We start from the raw sequence: 17303 nt of genomic DNA, 5'->3' as shown, positions 1-17303 counted from the left end.
CCCCAATCCTAGGCAGAGTTATCTGTCCTTGAGTGCACACCCACCACAGGAACAAAGTACTTTGGGGATGGCATCAAAAGATTTCAGAAATGACTGTCTCCAAAATAATAAGTGCATTACAACTCCAACAGAGAACATGTGGGATGTAGCCTTTGAATCACCTCTTTAAAAGCCCCTTGTTCCCCCTGATGGGAGAACCACAGCCTTAGGACAGGAATCCCCTGTGCTTCTCCTAGCTAGCAAAGCAATAAAACTTCTTTTTTCCTTTTTCTCAAAACTGTGTCCTTGTTATTAGATTGGCATCAGGGACAAGGACCAAGCTTTCAGTAATAAGAGGTAAAGTGTAGCTGCTTATTGCATCCAGGATTCCTCAGACACAAATCCCTGTTCAAGAAATATTTCCATATAGTTCTTGCTCACCTCCCTTTCTAGGGGAATAATAGCCTTTTCTTTCTCATCCATAAATGTTGTCTGTGTTGCAAAGCATAAATAAGAGCAGTAATCAGAAGAAATATGAAGATGATCTAGCTTGCAACAAAAGAACTGCAGATGGCATATGTAGCTCCTCCTCGTAATATACAGTGGAGGAAAACACTGAGGTGCATTTTGTTATTCTGATACTTTACTAAAGGGGAAAGAAATATCGAAGAGTATTGAACATTCATCTCTAGGCAGACTTGATGTCATCATGAAGGCTCACACCATAAGAGGAAGAACCACATTCACTCCATCAGCTTCACAATAACTGCCCTGTCACACTGCAGTTTTACATTCAGGAAACACCAGGTGAGAAGATGCAGCACACATTGGATTTATCTCACAGAAGATTAATTCTACCTTTTAAGCTTAGCAAACTTGTTGACTTTTTTTGTCCAAGTGTATGTACTGTATGGCATATAAATTTGACATATGAGGCAGAAATAGAAACTGTGGGTTTAGATATGTGCAAAGTCTATGGATTTTCACCAACTGAATGTGCCTGGGCAGTTAGCACTTAAAAATCAAGAAACAAACCGTCACTACACACTGATGTCATCTGCTTGCGTTCTCTTGCAGACAACAGGCCCCAATGCTACCCTCCCTGCTGGTAACACTCTTCCTACCTCTGCATCCATTTGGACTGTTTTTGAACTTTGCAAGAGTGTATACAGTATGTGCTCTTTAGTGCTTGGATTCTGTTATTCAACATTTTGTGCATGCAAGTCATCAATATTATTCTGCATAACTACAGATTGCTCATCCTCCTTGCTCCGATATATTTCAATGTTGTGTGTTCACTGTTGAATACTACTTAGGTAGTTTCCAGTTCTTGGCTATCACCAGTAATGCTGGTGTGAACATTCTAGTGCTCACCTAATGACCTATAGGTACATGATAAGATAGGTGAGATATATTTTTCCAGGTGCATGTTCATTGAAATTGTACATGTGTTAGTTTAAAAAATATAATTCTTTGATCACTGTAGTTTTACTTCTGTTACAAATCATTTCAGTATTTTGTGCAGAACTATTTATGGGTTTATTCCTGTTCCCTATCCAGCTGTCTGTCCTTGTGTCAGTAATAGCGTTTCTATTTGCGAGTATATATTCTCTGGTTCTCTTTGTTATACTGGTTAACTTTTGGCCATCTGTATTTCCCTATAAATTCTATAATCAGTATGGTGTGAAAAAATAATGCTTATATCTTTGGAATGAAATTGAATTAGGAGAATTGACATTTTTGTGATATTGAGTCTTTAAGTTCACAAACTGAATATACCTCTCTAATTATTTAAATATGTATGCATTATTTTCAGTGAAGATTTGAAATTTTCAGAAAATAAATTTTGCATATGACTTTTTTCTTTTATCAGATTTATTCCATTATTATGTTTTTGTGATATTACAAATATATACTTTTTTGCTGTTTTTGTTGAAAAATCATAAAATTACAAATTTTTGGTGTTTTGGTCTTATATTGTAACATATTGGTAAAATTACTTATTAATATTAAATTTGTATATCAGTTTGTTTGAATATGGTCATTACACAATTATTTATCTTACATGGAACAATTACTTTATTTTTCTTTTGTCCGTTCTTCTCCTTTTTCCTTCCTTGTCATTGCACTTAATGTATCTTCAGTGAAATGATAAATAAAAATATCAACATTGACTCTCCTTTTCTTTGTTCTCAATAATAGGAACAAATTTTTCATTATTTTATTATTATGCATGATGTTTGATGCAGATATTTTTATAGATATGTCTTACATATAAGGAAATTATCTTCTATTCCTAGTTTGCTAAGAGTGTTATGATTAACACTGCTACGTTTGGCCAAAAACTTCAGCTCCATCTGTTAAGATGATCATATTATATGAAGTGTGTCATTGTGGTGTAGGGCTGAGTATGCTACATTATCGCACACACATACACATACTTGTATGTACAAATCAGGTCGAGCTTAATGCTTTTACAAACTCACCATCTATACTGATTTTATTAGTTGAGATTTGGTTATAATAATAGAGTCATATTATGGGTTTAAAGGAATAAGGTGGGAGAAGCTGGAAAACTGAGTGTCTAAAATGGAATTTCACATCACAGAAATAATCACCTATCAGTCTGTCTGAAGTACTCAAGAAGGTGGTAAAGTTTAATTTACCTGGAAATGCTTTAAAATCCAAGTATTTCCACCCACTTATTTGGAACCATAAACAGAGTTCATGAATAGGTCTATGGGGAGTTTTATATCTGTAAAGCAGCTGACACCTCAGTGGATCCACTTACAACCATCTGGTGAAGGATTGAGGCCACTTTTTTTAAAGTAAGCAAAAGAACATCTGATAAAGAATAATTTAAAAAAAAATGATTTCTTAGCTCGGCGCCGTGGTACCTGCCTATAATCTCTGCTTTTCTAGGGGCTGACAGTAGGATTGCAAGTTTGAGACCAGCCTGGACAACTTATACACTTTCTCAAACTAAGCAAATAAAGAGGGCTGGGGATATATATAGCTCACTGGTAGGGCACCACTGAGTTCAATCACCAGTACTAAAAAATTTTAAGAGAATGATTACTAAAATAAGAGGGCAATTTCATCATGCTAAGTGCAGAATCCAACATAAAGATATAAAATTTTAAGCCACTCAATGACAGAGTTTTGGCATAAATTAAGCAAAATTGACAGAACTAAAAGGAAGAATAAAAAATTCCATAATTGTACTGTGCAACTGTAACAAACCTCTCTCCCTAGCTAATTGAACAGACCAAGAGAAATAAAATCCGTGTACTGCATTATACTATGACAACTTGACCAAGATTGAGATCTATCTGACTCAGAGTTATCTTTTCTGCATTTTTTTCTGATTTATAAATGACCAATAGAGAAACTAGCATACAATGTGAAAGGTAGGAATGAAGAAGCCAACTTTTCTCTAGGGATTTTTTTGACAATTAAACAAGGTGATGAATAGATTTGGAAATACCCAGCTTACTCTAGGTTTCCCCTCCACAAATCCCAGCTGTTCCTTTAGACTGATTACCCTGCTTTCCAATAGTGTCTCCTGGCAAAATATTTGATTATGAATATTTAGTAAGCTGCCAATAATCAGACAATGTGACAGATATATTCAGTGCTGTCCAAAGTATCCCAGAGGTGAAAACATGAGCTGAACCTCACATCATACCAGGATAGCAGAAGCACTGTACTTGGTGAGACTTTGTAGATTTTTAAAAGCAGGATATAGCACATTTGAATGTGTAAATTCAACCCATCTAACAAAGTAAAATGAGACTGATTATTGTTGTTTCTTGCAAATATGTATGATGGAGGAAGCATTAGCCAGATCAATAACTTTTTACCAAGTGCAATGATCTGTGCTGATTTACTAAAGTAAATTTAAATCTGGAGTTTCCACCAAATTAGAGCCAATATAGTCTGTAGTCATTACCCAAGATGCATATGATTTATTCACTGGGAAAAACAGCAAGCTAAAGGAAGAGTGATAAATATCACTAACCCCGTATGTCTCAAATCTTTATCCCTAATTACCCAGGGGATACATCATTGTTTATTGTTCACTATATTTTAATGAAAGGGAAACTTTTGTTTACTATATTGTAATGAAGTGCTCCTTGTTAGCACTTCCTCTTATAATGGCTCTCATTCCATGGGTTATAGGGTCCATATGGGAATTCCATCAGTTGTCAAGTACATCTACTTCAATCATATATTCAGGAATTAGAAAAATAGTCACAGTGTTGGTCTATAATCCAATTTGGCACACCGTTAATGGCATATGAACAAAGATAACCACAGTTCTAATTTTGAGTCATGAGAAATTAATGTAGATTTAGAGCTGGCTCAAATAACTGGGTTTTCCCCTTTGTGAAGTGCACAGTCACCAGAAAAAAGTGGCTTGGGACCCTTTGGGAAAGATTTAAAGCAAGATTTAAAGTGTATTCTGTAAGAAAGTGTCCCTGTTTGCAGATGACCTGATTTTATCTATAGCAAACCCTAAAGTCTCTACCAAAAATTCCAATAGAACCAGAAGATTAAATTCAGCAAAGTGTAAGTTATAAAAATCAACATACAAAATCAGTAGTATTTCTAAATACTAATAAAGAATTATTCAACAAGAGAATTAAGAAAATAACTCTCATTTACAATTATATTTCAACACTGTGTGTCAATTTAAGTGATTAGCTAAAAGACCTATATACTGAAAACAAAAACACAGATGAAAGAAAATAGAATGGTGTCGTATTCATGGGTGGAAAGAGTTAATACTGTGACATTCACACAACCCAAAGAAATCTAGGAATTGAATGCAATCTCTATTAAAAATCCCAATGTAATTTTTGGACAAAAATAGAAAAAAAAAAGATCTTTATATTTGGACAGAACCACAAAGAACTCCAACATCCCAAAATAATCTTGAGCAAAAAGAACTAAACTAGAGACAACACCTAACTGAAAAATATACTACAAAGCTGTAGTAATTAAAACAGCATTGTATTGTAATAAAACCAGACACACAGATCAATGAAACAAAGCAACCCAGAAATAGCACCATGCATTTATAATCAAAAACAGACAATAAAGAAAAGACAGTTTCTTCAATAAATAGTGCTAGAAAAATCAAATAGCCATCTTCAGAAAAGTGAAACCAGATCCTTATCTTTCATCAGTTACAACTATCAACTGAAAATTAACTAAAGTGTATGATGGCAAATCAGGAAATTACTAGAAGACAGCATAAGGAAAATGCTTCAGGACATTGACCTGGGCAAAGTTGCTTTGTGTATGACCGAAAAGCATAGGCAATAAAAACAAAAATTGACAAATAGGAATGAATCACACTAAAATGGTTCTATTAGCTAAGGAAGCAATCAACATAGCCAAGAGACAATCTACAGAATGAGAGAAAATAATTGCAAACTATACATCTGACAAGAGGTTAGTTAGTAGTCAGAATTTGTAAGGAACATAAACAACTCAATAGCAATCATCATCATCATCATAATCCCAATTAAATAGTTAGCTAAAGACACTCATATGGCCAACAGGTACTTGAAAAAAATGCTTAACATCACTAATCATCAGAGAAACACAAATCAAAATCAAAATAATATAAATTCACCTCACATAATTTCTATTATCAAAAAAAGAAAAAAAAATAACACATGCTGGTAAGGATCCTCACAAGGAACTCCCACACCATTTTTTAGGAAATGCAAATTAGTAGGATCATTAGGGAAAACAGTATGGTACCTCCTTAAAAACTAAATATAGAACTACTATATGATCCAGCAATACCACAGGAGGTGTAGGCTTTGAGATCTGTTACACAGCAGGGAGATTACAGTCAACAATAATATGTTGTAAATTTCAAAATAACTAAAAGTAAATTTGAAATGTCTCACCCTAACAAATGATAGGCAAGTGAGATGACAGATATGTTAATTGCTTGATTTAGCCATTCCACACTGTTTACATGTGTCAAAACATCACAATATATTTTAGAAATACATACAATTATAATTTGTCAATCAAAAACTAATATCAGTAATATATTTTGAAATATAAAGTACATAGCTGTAGCAATACTAACAAAGTCTCCTAAATAAGTGAACTTGGTTAAATCTGGGAATGAGGACAGAGGTCATGACTCTATTGTGGCAATTTAAGTCAGAGTTTTGGTCAATGAACAAGAAATGTTTCTGCTGTGTGGATTTTAAAATATATTTCAGCAGGCTTCCATCTACATAATTCCCAGGAAATTGTGATCAAACAGCCACACCAATAGATCTTTGAAGTCCCAAATCATCCTGATTAGTGGTACTTTTCTGCACCTTTCCTTTAGCAGTAGTGCGTTTCCTTTGTCTGAGGCACTTACTTGCTGCTACCCTGCTTCTGCCACTTCAGGTCACCATCAATGCCAGTATAATGAGAAAGGCCATTAAATGGAAGGAATTTTCCATGGTCATACCTGCCCTGTAAACATACAGTATGTTAAGGCTGAATGTACTCTGTCTACTTTGTTTACCAACTGCTAAGTGAAGGACCTGTCTTCTCAACCTTTGCAGGGAATACACAATTAAATCCACCCACATTCCTGGCTCCCTCTTCGAAAACACATTTCTTCTGGTGGAAATTCAGATGGAAAATGCAGAGTTTTATTCATTGTGTCCTCCCTGTATACCCACCCACCCACCCATATACTTCTTTTCCAGAACCTTTTTATTATTGATTATTTAATCATAGTCCTTTAATTTCTCTTAGCAAACAAGTGAGTCATTTGTCACTCTCCAGGATTCCTTGGGCTATCCTCTTTCCCCTGACAAACTGCATTGCCTAGACTTGACACACTGAGAGAACTTCTTCTCTTATGATATTTCAAGGCTATCCATGGTAGGATGCTGGGCATTATTAATCTACTGTTGCCTGAGAACAACTTACCTAGACAGACCACTTCCTCCACTGTTGAATCTCTACCATTCAGAATCTCCCAGGAGCTGTGGCTGTGAGGAAAAACCATAGTGAGGATGGTGGGTCACATGGGTGAGCAGACCTCTATTCGTGTAGCTTCTTTATACCATTTTGTTTTGCTCAGGGCCAATTTTCAAAATACCACTTAAATTCTAAAATAGGTTGATACTGGCCCTGCCTGATCTTAAGATTTGGGGTATGAAAGCTCTCAGCCATGATGGAGAGCACTGGTTGCATATTCACTTCATCTACCATGGTCAGTAAATTGATTGCTATGATGGTCTAGTAGCCCTCAGGAGCTGGTATTAAATGCTGACTGATTTTCTGAAGGAAAACATGACTTTTCCCCAGGACCCTAAGGGTATGACTTCCTTTTTGTGTCTCCATTCCTGCACACTGTCTTTATCTACCCAATGTAGATCAACTACTATGGTATCTTTTAGGTCATATTATTCAAGAGATAAGGCTGATTCTATTACAGTCTGGACCTAATGCAGAGCTTTCTTTCTCTAGCCTTCAGCAAAATGGAAGCTATCGGTTTCACCTTGTAAATAAAACAGCAGTATTTCTAAATGCAGGATTTGCAACTTCAATTGTTATAACAAGTTCTGTGTTCCATTTTAGTGATGAGATGCCAAATGCAATAACTTCTTGCTTACTTAGGAGAGATGGTCTTCATGTCCCAAATGACTTGAGCCCTAAAACCTTACATAATATTGAAGGCCTTACATGAGGAGTACATGTGTCTTACTAGGGCCTCTAAAGAACTTGATACTTAAGGTTCAGTAGGACTAAGATTTTTAATATAGTTGATCACCATAGGTCTTTGGAAAAGCCAGGTGATTTAGGCCTTTTTGAGCTACCCTATAATAGAGAAGAATAGAGTGAAGGTTTATCATTTTATATCCCAGATGAGTGTGATCCTCTTCTGATAATACCCTGTTATGATGAGTGTTGTATATAGTAAATACACTAATCAATAGACAAATTTTAAGTATCAAAGGTCGAGCTGATTAGTTCTCATTTAAAAAAATCACATCTAGTTCAGCAGCTACATTTGAAGCTGTTAATTAATTAAGTTTACAGTTGTCTAGCAGTACTAACTATTTCCTGTTTTGGGGGGCAGTTATACAGATGAATTTAAAAAGAGAAATAATGGGGACCACCATTCCTGTACCTTTTAGGTTATTTAGAAAATGACATTAATCTCTGTAATTTGATTTAATTAGCTAAAATATATTTTCACAACATTTCACCTTTCCTATAACAATAGCTATTACTTCAACATGTCAATGAACCAATGTGAGGTTTCTGACAATTTTTAATTATGCCCATTGCAATTAAGTATTGTGTTACTATCTGAGCCAGAAATCCATTAATTATTTGACTTCTATGTGCTGTTTATCAGGGATTCCTAATGGTACTATGGTTTTCCCAAACATCTGAGTTTGTGTAACAACCTAAAATACTGTCATATGACATCAATTTCCCAGCATTGAAAGTCAATATTTGTAAACCAGTGAAATGGCTAAGATGGAGTTGAGGCCTAAATTCTATTTATTACATAAACCTCATTTGCTTTGCTAGATTAAAAGGAGCTTGTATTAGACAGGCTCTATAAAAACACAGAATCAATAGGATATCCAAAATATGCAGGGTGAGCCAACAGACTCAGTCCCAGGCTAGAGCCCCAGAAAGAGATGATGTTGCCATTCAAGTCTGAAAACTATCACTGGAAGATTCCTTCTTGCTCCAGGGAGGTAATTCATTTGTTCTATTCAGGTCTTAACCTATCTGGATGAAGCCTATGCACATTATGGAGGGCAATATGCTTTATTAAGTTTACTAGTTTAAGTATTAATCTCACCCAAAACACCCTCATAGAAACATCCAGAATAATGCCAACATATTTGGAAACTGTGTCGCAGCAAATTTAACATATAACGTTGAAAAACACTGAGCCTTATGTCATTTTATTTTCATATGTATTTGTGAAGCCAACCACTGTGTCTAGTATTCTTGAACGACATTTTGGTAATTGAAGGGAGAGAATAACTTTTTAGAGAGAATAACTTCTGTTACATTTGCTGCACCATTTGATTTTTATCTTTTATTGTTTTTCTTATGTTGGCTTTGCCTCTCTTTCAAACGGTGTGTTCCGTATCTGAGAATTGGCTTAGATCTAGAATCTAGGCAAGGTGTTGTGATCGTTATTGGTGTGGCTGATAGAGCATGTAGTTTTTCTTGGGTTCAATATAGGCAGCTGGGTTGCTGACAAGGAATTCCATATATACCACACATATAATAAAAGAGATAAAGAATAGATTAAAAGAAGCAAAATGCTTCTCCAGGCCCATAGGCTTTCAGAAGAATTGAAAAGATGAATGTTCACAAGGAAGTTTCACCAAATATCCCCATCCCAATTCTAAATATTCCACTTATTCCTTATCATGGCCCTGACATTGGTTTGAAGGACTGACCAAGTCTGCAAATTCAGCCTTCTCTCATATGCTGCTACTTCTACAAGCAAGTCCTGTCCTGGTAGTCACTATGTTTTGCTCTCTTGTTGCTGATGGAGAACACTTTAAATGCTTCCATGTAAACCACCAGGATTTGATAGATTGCTTTAAATTGAAAACTGATCACATTGCCATTTTCCCTCATTAGTGCTTTAGCAATAATAATCACTTTACTCCAGTGCCCTTATAATTGCTATTTTCTTTGCAACTCATACATTCCATAGAAACTGTACAACCTCTTCCATCATTATCTCACCCCACTTCAACATAAATAACCTCTGCAATACAAAGGCTATAGCCTGCCAGGGGCTATCAGCACTCAGTCTCCCCTGCAGTGCCATCTTCACCAGCTGTGAGTGATCCAACTCCAGAATCTGACTCTTAGAGTGTCTTGGGTCACATTTTCTAAAGGACCCTCCAGAGTTACAGGACATATTTAAGTGGTTCATGGTCTCTGGTGAAACTATTAAGTGAGGAGCCTACAGCAAAGGAAGAAAACAAACAAAAAAACTAGAACCCTCTTTTCCCTGAAGCTCTTTCCTCAATCTAATCACATGAAAATTTCCAGGGTCTAAGCTCCTGAGAGCTTGCCCCATCTTGATAAAAGAAAACTAGGATTTTTGTATTTCCTTACCTAGAATTTATCGATGATGAACTGCCTTAGAACAGAGTGAGTGGTATGACCCAAAATAATTTCAGGATCTTCATAAAAGCAAAGTGCATCCAGCACCAAAGGGCATACTCTGAAGAAAATCATGGATGGAAGCCATTAAGAAGAAAGATCATAGAAGATGAAATAAGGCTGGGGAAGACAAGGAAAGGGAATCCAAGGGAATCTGTGAGGAGCACCAACCATCTACTCTTTCTCCATAGATTTCCCAAGACTCTAGAATGCTGGCATATCTTTGCTGAAGGTGTCACCAATGATGCAATTTTTCAAAAGGAACTGTCAATTGGCTTGGTGTCATGGCATTTCTGTATCCTCCTCCCTTCTGCTAATGATGGTCTAAATTTGGGGGCCAATGGCTATATGCTGGACTGGTAGTCAGTGACGGGTATGATCCAATTGCAGTGGTATCAACCTAAGACAGGAGGCTGACGCCTAAAGGTCAGTTGCCTAAAGGTCAGTTTTCCGATGACGGGTAAGAACCATATGTTGAATTGGACAACCTACCAGGCACGGTCCTTAAGCCACATTAACCTCACTCCCCCACTGGCACCAAGGCCAAATTTTGGGCCAACAGAGGTGAGGCAAAGAACCTCACCCCCCCACTGGTGCATAGACCTATCCACAAGTATGGCTGTATGCTGGACCGGTAGTCAGTGATGGGTATGATCCAGTTGCAGTGGTATCAACCTAAGACAGGAGGCTGACGCCTAAAGGTCAGTTTTCCAATGACGGGTAAGAGCCATATGTTGAACTGGACAACCTACCAGGCACGGTCCTTAAGCCATATTACTTGTTGTTTAATTAATCAGAAGGGGGAAGATGCTGGGAGCCATCAGCCAAGTAGGTATGACAATCTCCTTGCCAGCTTACTCCCATGCTGTCTAGTGGAAGGACTTCTGAAAGGTGACCTTGCTCAAGGACCAGGGCGGTTTAGCATAATAGGAGATTAGGGTGTTCCCCCTTTAGAATAGGGCAGTTTAGCATAATAGGAGATTAGGGTGTTCCCCCTTTAGAATAGGGCCTATCCTGCTGCTGAGTTCCTCTTGAGTTCTTAGGGTCAGACAGTATATTTTGGGAGACAGAAGCCCAGGAGTAGTGGATTTGGGCAAAGTGTGGATTAGGGCAGAGAGTGGATTTGGGCAGAGAACGTGGATTACCCCAGAACGTGTTTGTAGACGGCTGGTGTGAGTTTGGGAATAAAGAATTGCTGTTTGAATCTACAAGCTGTGTGGTGGCTCGTGATTTGTGCCCAGCCAGAGACTGCTGCAAAGACTAATTCTGATGTCTAGTAATTTGCATGCCATCAAACAATTTTTACATTCATTGTATCTGTGCTATTCACAATATCCAAGTCAGGTAGGCAGAATAGACATTATCTCTAGTAAGGAGGAAACATTGTTAAGAGGTCTTTGAATTAGTTAATTTCCACAGTTGGGACCCAGATTGTGCAAGATGCTGATTTTCTAATCAGTTAGTAAGTCTTAATATATAATTGAGCATTCCTAACACTGGTTATTCACCTGCCCAAAGAAGTTTTCTAATCTATGATACTTTTTACCAGTCATGTCAATATTCTATCACAAGCATTGAAAATTCATGTGATCAACAATATGTCAGAAGACACAAGTGACTCCCAAGAGGACTAGAGCACTTTCTTCTTCTGTAGAGGGTTTATATCCATTATAAGTTGGGTTATGTCCTCAAAAAGAGGTATTGAAGACCTAAAATCAAATACCTGTGACTGTGACTTTAATCAGAGAAAGGGTCTTTGCAAATTAATCAAATTAAGATATAGTTCCATATAATTTTATTAAAAATTATTTTTTAAAAAAAATCCAAAGATTTGAAAAGCTATCTGGAATTGGGATGTGTTTTAGTCAACACTCTTCAGGGTGGACCTTAATCCAGTCTGACTGGGGTTCTCATTATTATAGCTGGGTAAAGAGAGAACACAGGAGAATTCCATGTGAAGACAGAACACAGATGCTTCTGCAAGCCAAGGCAAACTAGAATTGATGGCCTCCACCAGAAGAGATGCAGGGAGAGTCTTAATCTCAGACTTCAGAGGAATTATAGCTCTGCCAAAACCCTGATTTCAGACTGTTAGCCTCCAGAATTGTCAGATGATAAATATCTATTACATTCGTGGTACTTTGTTATGGCAGTCCTGGAAACTAATATATGTCCTACGTGGAAATTCAAAATCAATGCTCATGACATAAAGGTGATTGCAAGTTTGAATTTTGTGTAAAGAAGGAACATTAGAAGGCCTGTTTTGGGATCTTGAGTCCACAGGCTCTAGGTTGTAACTTTGCATTAATCTTTTGTTCTCCTTGAATCATAAGTTCTTCATAAGAGATATTTCATTCATTCCTCAGGCTGAAAGCTAAATCAAGCAGAGGGAGCAGTCAACAAAGATAAACAGTATTACCAATTTAAGTTTTGTTTTAACTTTAGGAGAGAGGCTAACATGATTCTTTTGAATGCCAATTCTCCATATAATTTTGTTAAAAAATATTTTTAAAAATAATTTAAAGGTTTGAGAAGCTATCTGGAATTGGGTTGTGTTTTAGTCAATAATCTTTAGTGTTTTAGTAAATACTGTTTCATTGCTGTTACTAAAAGACCTGACAAGAACAATTTTAAAAAGTGAAAGTTTATTTGGGGGCTCAGAGGTATCAGTCCACAGACACCTGTTTCCATTCCTCCAGGCTTGAGGTGAGGCTGAATATCATGGTGGAAGATTGTAGCAAAGGGAAGTTTCACATTATGATCAGAGAGCAGAGAGAAAAATTTTACTTGTCAGATAAAAAATATATCCAGATAAAAAATATACACCCAAAGGCACATTACCAATGACCCGCCTCCTCCAGCCACACCCTACCAGCTTTCAGTTACCACCCAGTTAATCTCATCATCCCATCAAGAGGATTAATCCCAGATTAAGTTAAGGCTTTCCTAACCAAATCATTTGTCCTCTAAACCTTCTTGCACTGTCTCACACATGAGCTTTTGGGGGACTTCACATCCAAACTCTAACAGGTGGTATTTAATGTCTCCTTGCAAGTCCCCAGAGTCTGATGTTTGGTTGGTTAAGAGCTCTTGTTTAACCAACATTCACAGGTACACCTGGGCGGTATTAAAGAGCAGACAGATATAAAATTAGAGGGGAATATTGCTAAGACATTTGCACCTGGCAACCCATCAGGAAAAAGCCAATCACATTAAGGAGAATGAAACCTAAGCAGATTTGTTGGAAATTCCTTATGTCATTGGAATATTTCACCAAGTTTCAGTGTACAAAAGAGAAACATTTGGATCACAAGAGCTCCTAGAAAGTGGAGAATTCTAAATATATCCCCAGCCAGCTCAGGGTGTAAGTTTTGTTCCATAGCCAGTTTGAGAGTCTTATTTCAAATAAAAGCTTTTACTCAATCTGTAATGAATTGAGATTCCAGCAGGTAGAACTCATAGAGGGAAATTACTTCTGCAATGATATATGATTCATTCATTCACATCTCTGAGCTATTTAGAGGAAATAATCCATGGGATTTTATCATTAGTTTAAAAGCTATTGCAATATTTTTTTGTCAGCATAATTTTAATACATGTTAGAGCATTAGTAAGAAAAACATGTTCGAAAAAGCATCTAACTCTTTCCATATTGCTAAAATTAGGATTTCAGAGACTTTTTAAAAAATATTTTCATTTGCAACCAGTTGCATGGATAAGCTTAAGAAGAGTCAATCCTCTCCCATGTATGTGATAAGATTTTATTCCTCCTGCTAAGTCCTCTATCATAAAGACAAGTCTGATCTGGGGATAGTTGTAGAGGATAATGGCCAGGTTTTTTTCCTGAAAGCTACTCTGTGATAGGCCACCTGGATAGGAAAGCTGTGTTTCTAGTTCCATATGATATCTGAGCTACTCATTTAAGTTCAGTATGAAATTCAAGTTATTTCTCTAATTGTTTTTATAATAGAACAAAAAATCATATTTATGAAGGAAATATTAAAACACTTGGAAAATAAGTGAGGGAAAAGTTCTGTCTACTTGACCTATCTGCCTACTTGACATATCTCATAGGTTTTCCTATGAGATGAGATGGTTGAAATGCTTTAAAGGAGCACAGAAATAAATATCGAAATAAATAAATACTGAAAGAAGAAAATGAATAAATATTGAAAGAAAATTAATCAAAGCTTAATATGGCAGGTATTGCTTTAGATAAACAAAAGCATATTCAACTTGTATTGTACATTTTCTTTATTCTGCTTTGCCTTTCCTGAATACTATGTTGATTAGCCTACATCGAGTGAAGTGGGCATTTTTTTTCATCTCTAAACTGTTGCAATACTATTTTAAGTTTGTATTTTAAAGCATTTTACACTTGAATTTTGCTTTTATGTATTCTAAATATCTTAAATTTACACTTGGAATACTTTGCCCAGTTACAATTAAGATAGTAGGTTTGAAACTCCCAATTTTCTGTTTATTGTGGTCAGAATATTAATATGAGACTCATCTTCCTAGCAGACTTTTAAGTGTACAAAAGTATTGCTGAGCAATGGCAATGATGTTGGGGTGCAGATCAAAAGAACCTACTTTTCTTGTACAATTGTAACTTCATATAGCAGTTCCTCATTTCTCCCTATCCCCAGTTCTCAGCAAACACTATTCTACTGTCTTTTTCCATGAGTTTGACTATTTCATTTTTAAAAATTTTATAGAATTTACTAATTAGAGTCAAACATAAAAGTTTTACATATTAATGGGGTACCATGGAATGTTTCAATACATGTTTACATGGTGCAATATTTAAATCAGATTAAACATTTGTCTCCTCGAACATTAATAATTTATTTTTAAATGTTTTTAATAGTACCTTATAGAAATATATCATATTGGGGTTCATTTTGCATAATCATACATTCATGGAATAAAATCTGCTGCACTTCAATCTCCAGTACTTCCTCTTTCCCTCCCTTCCTCTCTCCTCTTATTCCCCTTCCTCTACTATAAGGGCCATTCTTATTTATTTACTTTTTATAATTGGTGCTTTATAGATGTACATAAAGGTGAGATTCACTGTGGCATATTCATTATTATTATATATCATTATTCATAGATGTTTGTAGCATAATTTGGTCAATTTCATTCTGTAATTACTCCCTTTTCAACTCTCTCTCATCCCCCTTAATTCCTTTCCCCTATTTCACTCATTTCCCTGCAATTTTCAAGGGCTCCCCACACATTGTTTTCCCTTATTTTGCTTTTTGTTCCCTTTCTTTTTGCATATGATGGAAAACATTTGATCCTTGACTTTCTGAGCCTGGCTTATTTCATAGTATTCTCCAGTTCCATTCATGTACCAGCAAATGCCATAATTTCATTCTTTATAGCTAAATAAAACTCCATTGTGTCGCATTTTCTTTAACCATTTATCTATTGATGCGCCCCCTAGGTGGGTTTCACAACTTGGCTCTTGTGAATTGTGCTGCTATAAGCATCAATGTACTTATATCACTGCAGTATGATGATTTTAGTTATTTTGAATAAATACAAAGGTGTGAAATGGCTTTGGTTTTTTACAATGTTAGATATGTTCCTGTTATCCCTAGTTTTTCTAGTGTTTTGAACATGAAGGTGTGCTGTATTTTGTCAAATGCTGTTCTGCATCTATTTTGATGATCATACGATTCTTATCTTTAAGTCTATTAATGTGACGAATTATATTTATTGATTTCTGTATGCTAAGAGTATTTGGGATCCAGAACGTGGAACTTGGCAGAGAATGTGGATTGCCCCAGAACGCGATTGTAGAGTGTCGGTGTGAGTTCGGGAATAAAGAATTGCTCTTTGAATCTACAAAGCTGTGAGTGGCTTGTGATTTTGTGCCCAGCCAGACTGCGGCACTCACTTCCTACCTTAATTGACTAAGAACATTCTGTAGAAAGCCTTTGAAGTTCCCCCACATAAATAAATCCAATGGGGCTCTCACTCTCTTTCCAGTGTGGAAGCTCAACCCTTAAGGTTGAAGAGCTGTCCTGTTCTTTGCTCTTTAAAACTATTTTCTGTGTCATGTGATTTTTCACCATGTTTCTCAGCCAGCCCACTCCATGCAGGGGAACCCAGCAAGGTTGAGGAGTATTGGTATTAGTTCTTTAAAGGTCTTGTAGACCTCAGCTATGTACCTATCTGGTCCTGGCCTTTTCTTGGTTGGTAGGCTTCTGATGGTGTCTTCTATTTCATGGCTTGAAATTGATCACTTTAACTGTGCATATCATCCTGATTCAGTTTCAGCAAATCATATGATTCTAAAAATTTGATGATGCCTTCAATATTTTTTTTATTTTATTGGAGTACAGATTTTCAAAATAAAATTATCTTTTTTTAAATGTCTTTTTTTAGTTGTAGATGGACACTATACCTTTATTTAATTAATTTATTTTTATGTGGTGCTGAGGATTGAACCCAGGGCTTCATACATGCAAGGCAAGGCCTCTACCACTGAATCAGAGCCCCAACACTCTAATTATCCTCTGTATTTCTGTAGTGTCTGTTGTGATATTCCCTTTTTCATCACATGTGTTAGTACTTTGAGTTTTCTCTCTCTTTCTCTTTGTTAGCATGGCTAAGGGTTTGTCAATTTTATTTATTTTTTCAAAGAACCAACTTTTTGTTTTGTCAATTTTTTCTTTTGTTTCACTTTCATTGATTTCAGCTCTGATTTTAATTATTTCCTGTCTTTTATTGCTTTTAGTATTGATTTGCTCTTTTTTATCTAGGGCTTTGATATGTAATGTTAAGTAATTTATGTGTTGACTTTTTCTTTTAAGAAATGAAGTCCATGCAATGAACTTTCCTCTTAGTATTGCCTTCATAGTGTCCCAGAGATATTTATGTGTTCTATCAGTGTTCTCATTTACTTCTAAGAACTTTTTAATCTCCTTTTTGATGTCTTTTGCAACCCATTGTTCATTCAATAGCATATTATTTAGTCTCCAGGTGTTGGAGTAGCTTGTATTTTTTATTTTGTCATTGATTTCTAATTTCATTCCATTATGATCTGATAGAATGCAGGGTAGTATCTCTACTATTTTGTATTTTCTAAAAGTTGCTTTGTGGCTTAATATATGGTC

This window comes from Callospermophilus lateralis, unplaced genomic scaffold, assembly GCF_048772815.1.
Source record: "Callospermophilus lateralis isolate mCalLat2 unplaced genomic scaffold, mCalLat2.hap1 Scaffold_197, whole genome shotgun sequence".
Taxonomy (NCBI): domain Eukaryota; kingdom Metazoa; phylum Chordata; class Mammalia; order Rodentia; family Sciuridae; genus Callospermophilus; species Callospermophilus lateralis.
The sequence above is the reverse complement of the archived record's forward strand: the minus strand, read 5'-3'. Positions refer to the sequence as shown.